Source organism: Podarcis gaigeae (assembly GCF_964106915.1).
Source record: "Podarcis gaigeae genome assembly, chromosome: 10".
NCBI lineage: Eukaryota > Metazoa > Chordata > Lepidosauria > Squamata > Lacertidae > Podarcis > Podarcis gaigeae.
Genome location: NC_139686.1, coordinates 36,821,928 through 36,835,783, shown reverse-complemented (window position 1 = coordinate 36,835,783; position 13,856 = coordinate 36,821,928). Strand labels below are relative to the sequence as shown.

General features: G+C 40.7%; 1 protein-coding gene and 1 long non-coding RNA gene across 2 annotated transcripts in view; one reads left to right on the top strand and one right to left on the bottom strand.

The window, feature by feature from the left end:
* Positions 1-5,557, bottom strand: part of DCN (decorin) — a 30,429-nt gene extending 24,872 nt beyond the window's left edge. Inside the window, exon 1 of the mRNA XM_083699447.1 lies at positions 5,051-5,557. The gene's annotated coding sequence lies outside the window, so the exon portion shown is untranslated. The remainder of the gene's footprint in view (positions 1-5,050) is intronic.
* The window catches only part of LOC310825665, a 217,145-nt gene that overhangs the window by 64,825 nt on the left and 138,464 nt on the right, over positions 1-13,856 (top strand). The gene's annotated exons all lie outside the window — the stretch shown is intronic.

The following is a 13,856-nucleotide window of genomic DNA, read 5'->3' as shown; positions in this document are numbered from 1 at the left end:
TGTGTTAGGATTCTGCACAAAAATTAAGGGAAGAATTATTTGCCAGTTCTTAGTCAAGATAGCAAATGGACTGAATTGGGTTTTTCCCATTGTCACGGTTAGCCTGAGGCTGTGAAACTTATGATAGTATTGGGAAGGGAGGGATAATATTCTGTAGTTTTTTGTTTTTTTTTAAGCCCAAAATTTGCCAGGCTAGCAATATCATGTGAAAGGAACCTTTAGTTGCATAAAGTAAATCCTGTAAAGCATTTTAAGGGAAAAGGTTCAACTTCAAGTTTGTTATTTTTGGCTTTCTTGTCTGTATATCAAAATATAGCCGAATTTTAAACCATCTGCCATAGTACTACAGGTGCCCTTTAAACTGATAAAAAAAATGACACCCAGGCGCCTTACATCTAATTTTGACATTCAGCTGGATGGCCTTTACCTGAAGTTTCAGGTATCACAAGGGGGGTGGTACAGGAAGAGGCATGGCAAGCCCTGGAGGCCCCTTTGCTGTTGTTTCTTGACTCAGATGCAATAACAGAAAGGATTGGGTTATCTCTGCTGTTTCGTAATTGTGTGCAATATTTTTTTTTACCCACAAGTTTTGTTTTTCTGTAGCACATTTTTAAACTCAACAACATAGCCTCACAGATGTATGCTGCTTATTGTCAGCACCCTTAGGGCTAATTCATGTTACGATGACCACTCATACCATTGCGGCTCAAATGCTGTTTCCTCATATCTGAATCCCATCCTATACCAGTAACATCTGTCAAAAGAAACCACACAGGATGAACTGATGACACAGTTATTTCCCACACTAGCACTGCCAGAGTGGCATTGGTATGGGAAGAAACCATGTCATCTACTTGCTTGCTGTTTATAATTATTGCTTACACCATAAAACCCTGCTGCAGGGAAACAGCCCCCAGCCTGCATTGCCAATATAGAAAATCAGCCCAGTAAGGAGGGTTGCAACTCATCCTGTATAATACAGGATTGCCCCATGTTTTAATGCACAATTTTACATCCTGGGTTGATTCAATACAGGACATCGTTTGTCCTGTATTTCCTGCATGTCTGCCCTGCTCTCTTGTTCTTGCTCTTTCTTGGCCAAGTTAGGGACCCTCTCCAAATGACTGTCTCCGTTCCTACAGGGAAGGCATTGCTGGCTTGGTTGGAGAAACTGCCTCTTGCTTCTTTCCTTTCCTTTTTTCTCATCGCTCCCTCTCTCATCCCACCCCCAATGATGAGCAAACAATGGGGCAAGGCTTTCATGTTGCTGCTTCCAATTCCTTCCTTCAGCTTCAGGGTGGGTTGAGGCAGTCTTCCACAGAGCTGCAGCCTGGGAGTGCCAGGCCTTGTTTCTCAGGGAGCAAGAGGGTCTGAGTGGGTTTGGTCAGTGTAGCCTAGAAGCCCCAGTTCTGAACATAATTATCTGCATGATATTTGGGAGAGGAGGGTGGAGGAGAAGTAGCTCCCCAGAAGGCTTGCTCCCCAGCCCCTAATATTTTCTCTCTCAGAAATTTAACATACTCCTCATCAGAATATGCCCACCCCATTTACTTATTTTCTTTGCCCCAGCCTGCATACAGTAGTGTATGTGTGTTAAAGGTCATGAATTTAAGCTCCGGGTAGCAAAGCACAGACATATTTACATATTCATGTGTATGTGTGTGCATGTGACAAATACCAGAGGGGTTGTCCTGTTAGGCTGCAATGTAATGGATTGTGCTGAAGTCATTTCAGCACCAGGTTGGGGGCGGGGATTTCACCCATCAATCTTGTCCCCATCCTGTCCTGTATTTTGCCAGAACAAAGGTGGTAACCCTACCAGTAAGGCACCACGCCCCAAGTTATAGAATCATAGAATCATAGAGTTGGAAGAGACCACAAGGGCCATCGAGTCCAACCCCCTGCCAAGCAGGAAACACCATCAGAGCACTCCTGACATATGGTTGTCAAGCCTCTGCTTAAAGACCTCCAAAGAAGGAGACTCCACCACACTCCTTGGCAGCAAATTCCACTGTCGAACAGCTCTTACTGTCAGGAAGTTCTTCCTAATGTTTAGGTGGAATCTTCTTTCTTGTAGTTTGGATCCATTGCTCCGTGTCCACTTCTCTGGAGCAGCAGAAAACAACCTTTCTCCCTCCTCTATGTGACATCCTTTTATATATTTGAACATGGCTATCATATCACCCCTTAACCTCCTCTTCTCCAGGCTAAACATGCCCAGCTCCCTTAGCCGTTCCTCATAAGGCATTGTTTCCAGGCCTTTGACCATTATAAGGCCTCTATCGGAAGGCTCTTACAACTTCATGGAGAACAAACAGTAATGAGATTCCACTGTGCATCCCCTCAGATCATAGCTAACTATAGGCTCTTTCTCCCAGCATAAAACAGGACAAAATCTTTTCAGTTTGCCATTATGAGGATGAGGATAACAAAGCTACTGTAGCAGAAGTTCTGTAAGATGGTTGCAGGTTTGTAGATCTCTTTGAAGTGAGAATGGGAGCAGAATTTTTACTACTGAACTTCTAAAAGTCATTTGAGGGTTATTTTTCTTTTTCTATGCAGTTGCGTGTGAATTAAAGCACAACACAATGAAGCTTGGTTTTATTTTGACCTTAAAGGTAAAGGTAAAGGTACCCCTGCCCGTACGGGCCAGTCTTGCCAGACTCTGGGGTTGTGCGCCCATCTCACTCAAGAGGCCGGGGGCCAGCGCTGTCCGGAGACACTTCCGGGTCATGTGGCCAGCGTGACATCGCTGCTCTGGCCAGAGCCAGAGCCAGAGCCGCACACGGAAACGCCGTTTACCTTCCCGCTAGTAAGCGGTCCCTATTTATCTACTTGCACCCAGGGGTGCTTTCGAACTGCTAGGTTGGCAGGCGCTGGGACCGAACGACGGGAGCGCACCCCGCCGCAGGGATTCGAACCGCCGACCTTTCGATCGGCAAGCCCTAGGCGCTGAGGTTTTACCCACAGCGCCACCTGCGTCCCATTTTGACCTTAACCTTCCTCAAATGAGTTCTGGTTTCCATATCATACATACCCTCCCCACCCCCCAATATATTTTATTCTCATGATAGCCTTGTGAGGGAGGTTAGGCTAAAAGATATTAACTGCCTCAGAGTCACCTAGTGAGCAAAAATGTGGACCCATGCCTCCCTGATTCAACCCAACACTTTAGAATGATACTGCACCACACTGGCACACAGGTCTCAAAGTCTATTAACTCTACTTGAAGTTAAAAGACCTTGGCATGTTTCCAGATTAATAGATTAATTACATATTAAGAGGAAGTAAATCTAATCCTGAGGAGTATCATAAGGGACAAATGCTCTAGCAAATCCAAATGTGAAACATAAAATAGCATAAATGGTATTTTATTTCTTCTCCCAGTTAATCAGGCAAAAGGATGGTTTATATGAGCTCTTATTCCCCTGTTGCTAAAATGTTATGATTTTTTGAAAATATTTCTGTGCCTTAAATTAGAGTCTAGAATGAAGTCTGTAATGGTTTTGTTTCGTTTATGAAACCTGTAATATTTTTTGGTAAATAATCAATTGATCCTATCGGCCATTAGGATTCTCACTTTAGGGGCATAACTGGCACATGAAGAATGTCATGGTAATTCCATGTAAGTCATTGTTGAAAGATGATTTACAAAAGAGGCACATCCTTTGCTTATGTCACTGTATTCAAATGATGACCCACATAATGTAAAAGGCATTTTTAAAAACCCCTGATTAACAATGATATTCTGAAAGATCTCAAAGGAACTAAAGTTCAAAGGAACTTCAAAGGAACTTAAATAAATCCGATGAACATAGCAGCCTAAAATAAATGAAAAAACTCTGTGTCTGCCAACTAACGATGGGCCTTATCCTTCAGTAATTGCTGGAGTATTCCTTCCACAACTATTCTGTAGCTGCAGAGAGAAAGCCCCATTGAACCTTGTGAGTCTTACTTTTGAGTAAGAATGCATAGAATTGTGCCATGTATTAGTTCAATCAGTTGTTTCTGAGAACAGCAAATAAGGCTTGAGGTTATAGTGAATCTTTTATCGGATCAACTAACAGACAGTTGTAAAAGGCATGTAAATAAAAACCCCAGAATAGCCAGAAAAAAGATATACAAACAAATAGCAAAATAAACAAACCATATGGGGAGAAGGATTGTGAGATGATACATATATATTACATTGAAGGTGGGGATGGGTGGGGTGATTTAATTCTATACTGAATTATGCTGTGGTATTTCTTTCTAGGAGTTTAAATCTTACACAGCCTGATCCATAAATCAGTTGATCCAGAGTCCTAGGACTGAATGTTTGGTGTAACTAGTTTGCAGAATAAAGAGATATCTACACGATTTAGAAAATGGAGAGAATAAGGACTTTTCTAAAAACAGAACTACAGCTCTATCTCTGTTTAATCTGCTTCAACAGCAACTAATATACTGCATTTCTTTTCATAGCAAATACTTTTCTTAGAACAGATGAGGTAAAGAACATTCTACGGGGCACATTCAAGATTTTGAAAGCATGTTTATTTCCATTTTAAAACTGTATGGAATGCCTGCTTGTTTATCTTTAGTTTTTCCAGTCAAGAAACTTCTTGTCTTAAATATGCAATCGCTGTTTACATATGCAATATACCACTCTGCAGTGTTTAGAAAGATGTCTGCTACTCTGGGCAAAACATTCCTCCACCACCCCTTTAACTTAAAACAAATACCTTCTGGTTTTCAAACTACAAAACATGAAGTTTCTGTTTTCCTCCTACAACATCATATACTTCAAACTTTGCATTAGAGCAAGAAAATGCACAGCTGGAAAACTCGGAACATACAAATCCTTACAAAAATACAAAGAAATGGCCCCAAATGTAAAAGAATGCTAGGAAAAGTCCACAGTTCTCTAGAATGTTCCCAAATAATGCAGATATAACAGTACTAAACATCTCTTTTAAAGCCACTTCTTTCAGGCTCCCTGTTTCTCCTAGCTTTTACTGAAGTTTTACTATACTGGAGCAGAGTTCAGGATAATTATTGAAAGCCATACCTTTTAATCCAGGGATTTGCAAAAGGCGCCCTCAGAGCTGAGATGCAATTAAACTGAAATATTCAAGCCAGGCAGAAGAAGGTGCAGGTGTGGAAAGGAGGAGGGGTAGATTACTGCTCAGTTGTCTGTCACTTGCTGGAAAACCCTCCTGCGTCTTCTATTCCATAGCACAGTTAAAAAAGTAAGGTTTCCCTCAATGAACAGAATCCAAGCTGACACCCACAGTAGATCATATGGTAATGATATGTCTCCTGTATTGTAGCCAGAAACTTTATCAGCCCCCTTTTTCCCCTTATTTCTTTTTCATGTGTTCAGGATCCTAAGTGCTTTTACAGATCAGCACAGAATGCTTTGCTTGATGCCATTTTTTTCTTATTTCCATCATTTTCTTTAAAAATCACATTTTCAGTTAGATGGCTTTCTAACTTTGAGTGATCATTTTTTTTTTCGTGGAAGAAAAATGTCTAGAGAGAGCGAGAGAGGCTTCTGGTTTACAGTAGTGTATGAAACCCAAGGAAGTGGAAGGAAAGTAATCTCTCAAAGTTAGTAAAAAAAACAAAACCACAGATTTACAGGAGAAAATAAATGAGTTAGCCTTAAGTCAAATATTTCTGCAGGTACCTTTTGGTTTACAATAGGAATAAAGTAAGCAAGCAGACATGCCTTTGCTGTGCATACATAATCCCATGATTTTGTACTTTTAAAAAACAAGTAGGACTGGAACTTGCAGTCTGTATCTTTATTAAGATACTAACGCACAGTGTAATCCAGTATATGTCTATTCAGATGCAAGCCCCAATGTGTAAAATGAGGCTTGCTTTCAGGTAAATGGGTATAAGATTGCAACCTTTTCTGTATGACACAGAAATGTATCATACTGACAATTTTAAAAGTGCAGAACAGAAATAAAAAATACAAATAGGAGATTTTTAATAATACATTTTTACTTGTTTTGTGATCCAGGATCGCAACAGTTACATGAAACATTTTGTACAGATGTTGCCATGTGGCTTCTCAAACTATACAGGAGTTATACATATATGCCCTAGTGACGTCACCTACAGTAACTGGTGGTTAGAGCAGCCTATAATCCCATGTATGCCTTGGAGTCAGGCCCATTAAAATCAGTGTGAGTTACTTCTAAACAAACTTGCATCAGACTGGGATACAAATGCCAAATGAACACATGGAGCTTCCTTCTGTTCTTACCTTTTCTGCTTAAAATATGTGGGTTTGAGTTGCCATGTTTAAACTTGTAACTTTCTCCCTCCCCTCAGGCTGCAACCAGGTGCAAATGCAGTGCCAGTTAAAGGCTTTTTAGGAGAGAGATAAGTTATTAGACTCGTAAGAGACTTTTAAATCTTACTTGCTTTGTATTCCTGATTGAACACCAGAGACCTAAAAGTCATTAAGTTTGTTCTCATTTAGCACGACTTGATTGCAGTATAGGGTTCAAATCAAGGGCGTTGTTTTAAATAAGGCATGCTACTTAAAGTAATATTTTAGAAGTGCTATGAGGATTACTTATCCATCTTTTTAACAAAGCTGAGTCAATTTAGGCATTCCAGGGAGCTGATAGTCCCTTTGTGCTACCCACTGAGAACAATAGTTGGCAATTCTTTCAGATGAGACATTGTGGTGTACATGATTGCTTTTGCCCTTATACATTTCAACCATCTAGCAGAAACTAATCCTATTCAGATGAGCCACTCTTAGGTTCACTGACATTGCGATGGCTTCTTAGCAATTTCAGGTATTCAAATCCAGGTCACTTGCTATGTCTGGTGTTTGAAGCAAGACTTTTGATTGACAGGAGGTCGGGCAGTGGGTCAGTTCTGAACCTCCTCAGTTGTCACTTTTCCTTTAGGTTCTCTTTAACATCTTCCAGCAAAATTCTTGCACAAATAACTGAACTTTCTAAGTTACATGTGCAAGTTATTCTATATTTAATGGGGCCTTTTCCCATGAAAGAATGGAGTTTGAACAAATATCCTTCCTACCTCCTACTTTGCTCAGCCCTTGGAGCACTGAGCCCTTGGCGCACTTTAAGTGTGCCTGAACTGGGATATTGACTCCCTAGCCTTCCCGCTAGTAAGTAGAGCAACACTGTCAGTGATGGTTAATAAAGAAGTATTCGATAGTTGCCTATGATGGAGGGGCTCATAGCATTAACACCCTAATAAAATCTTGCTTCTTTCATAGCCACAGCCTTGGATCCCAGCAGAAATCAGGCATGACTCTAATTCTCAGCTGCCCAGCCTACTTCTTGCTTCTACATCTCAAACCCCTCAACTCTGGCTTTTGTCCTAACAAACAGGCAGTTGAAGGAAGGGGGCCCAACCATTTTCTGTCTGGCGCAGAGACACTTCCTTTGTTACCTTAATGACCCATACTTAGCAAGCCATTACCAAGAAGCTGGCCTGGCTATTCCAGCTATTGAATCCTTGTTGGATCCAGGAGTTAGAAGAAACTCATACAGCCTACTCAACTACCCCCAACTCACAACAATATATTAGAATCCACAGTAAACTGACCACTCTATATGTGTGTGGCGAAGCTGGGAATATTTGTCAGAGTTCCTGGAATTTTCCAATTCTTTTGGAGAAAGCCCGCCAAAGGAAATTCTCAGAAAAAAAGAAAATAAATTCTGATAATTTTTTACTTTAGTTACTATTGTTTGATCTACCTTCTCTTTCATGAATTTTTTGAATAGTCAGTGAATAAAACAACTATGATTTGAAGCTATGGGAAACATATTTTTTGAAAAGTGTGTGTTTTTGAACCCTTATATTGTGGAGTTTTCTTTAAGCGCTTGTGTTCCTTGGGCTCCCTTTGTATTTTATTTTTATTTTTTACTGTGTTTATTTGGAGAATCATGCCTGATTTCAGGGGGTTACAAGCAGGATGGGGGGGGGGGAGAAAGATCTCTGAGCAGGGTTGTAGGAGTAAGAATAAATGCACAGAGTGGAGGGATGAAGGTTAGTGGGAGCCCTTGTTTGATGGTCAAATGGACATGGCCCGAGTTGGTTAAATCCAGTCAAACTTGACTGTGGGGTTCAGCGCTCATCTTGTTTCAGGCCGGCATTTCTCTGCAGACAGCTTTCTGGGTCATGTGGCCAGCATGACTAAATCGATTCTGGTGCAACGGGACACCGTGACAAGAGCGAGAGAACACAGAAACACCATTTACCTTCCAGCTGCAATAGTACCTATTTATCTACTTGCACTAGTGTGCTTTCGAACTGCTAGGTTGGCAGAAGCTGGGACAGAGAAACTGGAGCTCACTCCGTTGCATGGATTCTAACCGCCGACCCTCCAATCAGCAAGCCCCAGAGGCTCAGTGGTTTAGACCACAGCGCCACTCGCTCCTGTTCTGAATTCCTTGGGGGAAGTGGGGGGGATAATCAGTGCTTTTTTCTGGGGGGGACGCAGGGGTACACATACCTCTAAACATTTTGTGAATCTAAGTTTGGCCTCATTGAGGGACAATATTTCAATATGAGTAGGAAAATGAGAGTACCCCTAAACATTTTTTTAAGAAAAAAAGCACTGAGGATAATCTTTCTTAAAAAATGTGTTATCTTAAACTACTTCTCCCTCCATGGCCCATTGTGATTTCTATAGCAAGTGAAGAGATGCCTCATAATGGTGCATGTGCGATATGAAATAGAAGCTGGGAGGACAGAGAGGCATTGTTGCTTTTACTAATTGTTATCACTCCATTTTGTTTCTTAGGTCTTAACTAAAGCAAGTAGCATTTTTCTCCTGTAGTCCTTTCAAAGTCCTCAGGAAGCATCTTAAGAATGTTTCAAATTGAGAAAGTAAAATTACTGATGTTAACACAATAAAACATGCACAAAATGTTTCCATTAAAAATACTGGAGACAGCAGAAAGGTTCTACATTGGCTGAAATATTATTTGGACCTGAAAGGGAAGGTTTAGTCTGTCTGGAAACTTTTTTTATAGCTTCTCCTGTGAAATTACATCTGAAAAGCTCTTACTCAAAAATGAGACCACAAAATGTACTTGTGTTTATAATTAAAGCACTGAGGATAGTTAAACTGAATTGGCTTGTATTTCAGGTCTAACTTTGTTCTAAGAATGCATTTTATTTCATCAAGGAAAAATAGAATTGGGTTATTGCTTTATGACAAAGCTTTGCACAACTTTGATTCGTATAGCTTGGGGACATATTAGTTTAGTTTAAGACTTGTGTGGGCTTGTTTGATGTAAGAATTCTCTCCTTTAAGAATTCTCCACTATAAAAAAAAAAGGATTTTGCTAACTCCTGTTCTTCCCACCTGGTTGTGAGCAAAGAGATTTTTTTAAATGTTACCTGATGGACAATAAATACCAGATTTTGATGTGTGGAAAGAGATAAACCATTGATGGGGGTGTCCCAACTGGAGTTCTTTTTTTTTTATATATAAATATTTATTGAGAATTTTTATAAAAGAAAAGCATAAATAACAAACAACATTGCTTATGTCATACCCAAAATTTCATAACTCGTTTGGACTTCCTCACGTCTCCCGCTCCCACTTACATTGTTAAAAAGATTTTTCAAGCAAATTATCATCTTGTTTACAATCTTATATCCACTCGTTTAAATATAATCTGATAGTTCTCCCAAAGGATTTGTCTTTTCCTTAATCTCACTTATCATCTAATTTCAATCTAGTTTAGTGGTGGCCAATTATTTATGATCAAGCATCCTTCTTAACATTCAATCAAATTACAATATTTTTGTAAATAAGTTTTAAATTTCTTCCAATCTTCTTCCATCCTTTCTTCTCCCAGGTCTCGGATTCTGCCGGTCATCTCTGCCAGTTGCATATAGTCTATCAGCTGCATCTGCCATTCTTCCAGTGTGGGTAGATCTTGAGTCTTCCAATTCTTAGCAATAAGTATCCTTGCTGCTGTTGTTGCATACATAAAAAATGTTCGGTCCTTCTTTAACACCCTCTGGCCGACAATACCCAAGAGGAAGGCCTCTGGTTTCTTGGTGAAGGTATACTTAAATACCTTTTTCAGCTCATTATATATCATTTCCCAGAAGGCCTTCACTTTAGGGCAGGTCCACCAGAGGTGAAAGAATGTTCCTTCATTTTCCTTACATTTCCAACATTTATTATCAGACGAATGGTATATTTTGGCAAGTTTAACTGGGGTCATGTACCATCTATATATCATTTTCATTACATTTTCCTTCAAAGCATTGCATGCAGTGAAGTTCAGCCCAGTGGTCCACAACCTTTCCCAGTCCTCAAACATAATGTTATGCCCACCAGACATCTTCTAAACCTCATAAACTCCCTGCTCCCATAGGAACCTGCTTTTAAGATTGGCCTCAGAGGTCTTGTTATTTGTCCTGTCCATACATGGGATCAGGTATGAGACTCAAGGCCTTCTTGGTGGCGGCACTGAGATAATTCTGGAATCTGTAGTGGATAACTGCTGAGTTCCCTCTTTGTCCATCTTTAGATTAGGAATGAGCAAAAAATCACCTTCCCAAAGTCTTCATGTTATTTCTGGGTGGCAATATTAGGTTGGGAGCATTTTCCAGATGTTTTCTGGGGAGAAGTGGAATTCTCAGTTTGGATAAGAGTGAAAGCAAAAATGCTCAGAAAACTCTCTTCTGATCAATTTTGGCTCTATAAATCCTAAATGAAACTCTATTGTTAGTTTATATTGGTGGCTGAATGGGATAATAGAGGAAGACTGGAGTAGAGGCCAAGCCCGTTGCTTAGAGAAGGATGGGGTTCATTCTGTAGCCCTAGTGCAAATGCCAAACTCTGTGAAACACCTAGTGATGTGGCCCAGTGATTCTCTCTCTCTCTCTCTCTCTCTCTCTCTCTCTCTCTCACACACACACACACACACACACACTTCAGTTCCATAGCTATTTTATGAAACAGCTCAATAGCAGGTGTTTGTTTCTGAGGCAGGGACAGTTTCCTATTCTAGATTCACCTTACACCTTGTAGGGAGTTTGCAACTAAATCCAAATTGCTGCTGCATTTGTTTAACAGAATATGAGACAAGGCTCTAAGGGGGAAATTGGTATGAAATCCTTCAAAATGTTCCAAGCATCAGCTTCTCGTGCAGATTAAGTTATATTATCCACACTGTATAAATCTTTTTGGGTAGAATGGGAGCTTTGTAGTAGAAGATCCCTCCATCTTTCATGTAAGTGACTGCAAGCAAATGTTCTGTCATATGGAAGGTGATGCAACAGGGAGCAATTTAAAACATTCTCCTCGTGGTGGGTATTTTCCTATACAAAAGCCTTTTAAGAGCACAAGATAGGTGGGTACAGAAACATCCCAGGGATAGGGTCCATGTCTTCCTCTGGTTGTTTTGGACTCCAAGTCCCATGAACCCTAGGCAGCAAGATCAATGGCCAGGAATTATAGTTGTTGTTGTAGTCCAACAACAGAGATTCTCCATCCCTCCTTTATCCTACACTCTTTTACAACTGGAATGCTTCTTGTTGCTGCTCAAGACCACCATTATCTAATTTCCAAATGAATCCATTGGTAGTTTGGGACTCTCACGTGAGCTACAATGGCCTATGAGTAGATGATCTGAACTTCTTTTGTTCCTTGTCTGTCAGCTAGGTATATCCATCACAAATCTTTCCTTAACTTTTTGTTTTAACATAAGGTGGTTCTTTAGCCTCCAGACTTGATTCAGAAGCTGCTGGGTGTGGCAGATGTGTATATGACTTACTGAACCTGACAATTCCGCCTTGCTTTATATTTCTGCTTGCAATAGGGATCTTTGTTTCTAGTGAGCTTTGCTCATCACTGTCTAGGAGTACATTATGTGAACTGGTTCCACAGGTTCCATCTGTGGAGCATGATATTTTAAGGCAAGAAGGTGGGGAATCTGTGACCCTCCAGACATTGTTGGACAGCAACCCTCACCAACCCTAGCCAGCATGGTTAATAGTCAGGGGTGGTGGCGATTATAGTCCAGCGATGTCTGGAGGGCCACAAGTTCCCCATCCCTATTTCAATGGAAACTTTGCCTTTCGTATCTACCTACCTCAGATTTGCAATAAGGTCAGCTGTTTTACAAGCATCTGAAAATAAATGATCTGGAAGCAATTTTCTGTACAGACATCAAGAGTGAAATGATTGGCAAAAAAAACAACAAAACATTTCTTCAAAGCTCTTTCTACGGACTGTTGATAATGAAGACTGAACAATTTGCTATTTGTTTTGAGGTAAACATCAAAATCAAAATCTCTGGAGACGTAAACAAAGAGAGAAGCAAGATCCTGAATAGCATGGGGGTGGGGGGAGATGGCATGTAGATATTATTGACAGCAGAGAACTGGACATTCCACCATCTGCCTTGAGCTTGACCATCAAAGCAAGAAAAGTATTGGGATAGACCCAGCTATGATCAGTCATTTCCAGAAACCCTTCCAACTGATTTTACTGAAGGGCTTTTTGAAATCCACAAGGATGGAATAAATATAAATAAAAATCCAGACTTGAGTTTTGCAAGATTTCCTAGCACTGTCTTCCTGTAAATAAAAACAACATTACAGTTGATGTAATCCTGCAACACAGTTCTAGCAAAGACCTTCATAGCATGTCTGTTAAGCAAATTATTTTTCAATTCTTACACACATTATTTTCAGTGTTTGAACAGGGCTGTTGTCTGTTTTGCACCACATTACTTTCATGTCTGCCATACCTACATCCAAAAGTATGTACCTTTCAAACCACAAAGCCACAGAAATTACCAAATGTATAGACTTGTTGAACCCAACCACAAAAAGAGTAGACACAGATTTATTTTAGGGCTACAATTTTTGTGTGTGTGTGATTATCCTTTGTCCATATATTTTTAATTTTAATTTGTGCTGAAGATCCACACAATCTGTAGCCTACCAAACCACATGCAACCAACCAGCCATGTAAAGCAACCCACCCAGGCCTTCCAATACTGCAAAATATGGCAAGTGATATGGCTGGTCATCTGTGCTTTGCTAGTTGGGTAACAATGGTGCAGGTTTGGTATGTTTTGTGTGGATGTGCAGCTTACGCAGGCTCTCCAAGTGGCAGCAACCCCCTTTCTCAAGGTGCCCGTCTGCTCCTTACTGAAAGAAGTAATTAGGATCAGCAGGTGAATGATGAGGATATTTCACCCCTCCCATTGCAATAATCTGGTGATTTTCCAGAGAGGAGGGGGTGGATTTTGCTCCAGTACTTATTCCGCTCCAGCCTCACTTCAAAGGGGGAGACTGAGTGTTATCTCTGTGTAGATAAGGTCGCTGCAGAAAGCAGCTGTAACACTCAGTGCAGTCCAGTGTCTCCATTTGTATATAGTTTGTATAGTACAGTAGCTGTAGTGAATAAAAGAAGATATTCTTCAGTGCTGTCGTCCGAGTGATTTTTGCTCTGCTGTACTCTGCTGTGCACGGCTGTCTTCTGGAAGTGAGTTCAGTGCTCACAGCTCTGAGTTGTGAGTCCACAGCACTTAGACCTGTTCCTGCAGAAGAAGGTCTCTGGAGGTGCTACCCCAGCTCGCCTGGCCTAGTCGGGGCTGAAGTGGTTGAGCCCAGTCGGTGGTACTGGCTCAAAGGCGAAGCTGACAAATGATATGCAAAGGGTAGGGATACAGAATCAATATGGAAGTTGGGTTTTTGTTTTTTTTTGTAGTATGTAGGTGATCTCCTATAAAGGGAGCACAATCAATAAAGTCAATGAGCATTTCTCACAAGTTTCTGGAGAGTTGTGGCACATAAAGTGGGGCAGAGTGGGGCAGAGCAGGAGAGGAATGGAGTGT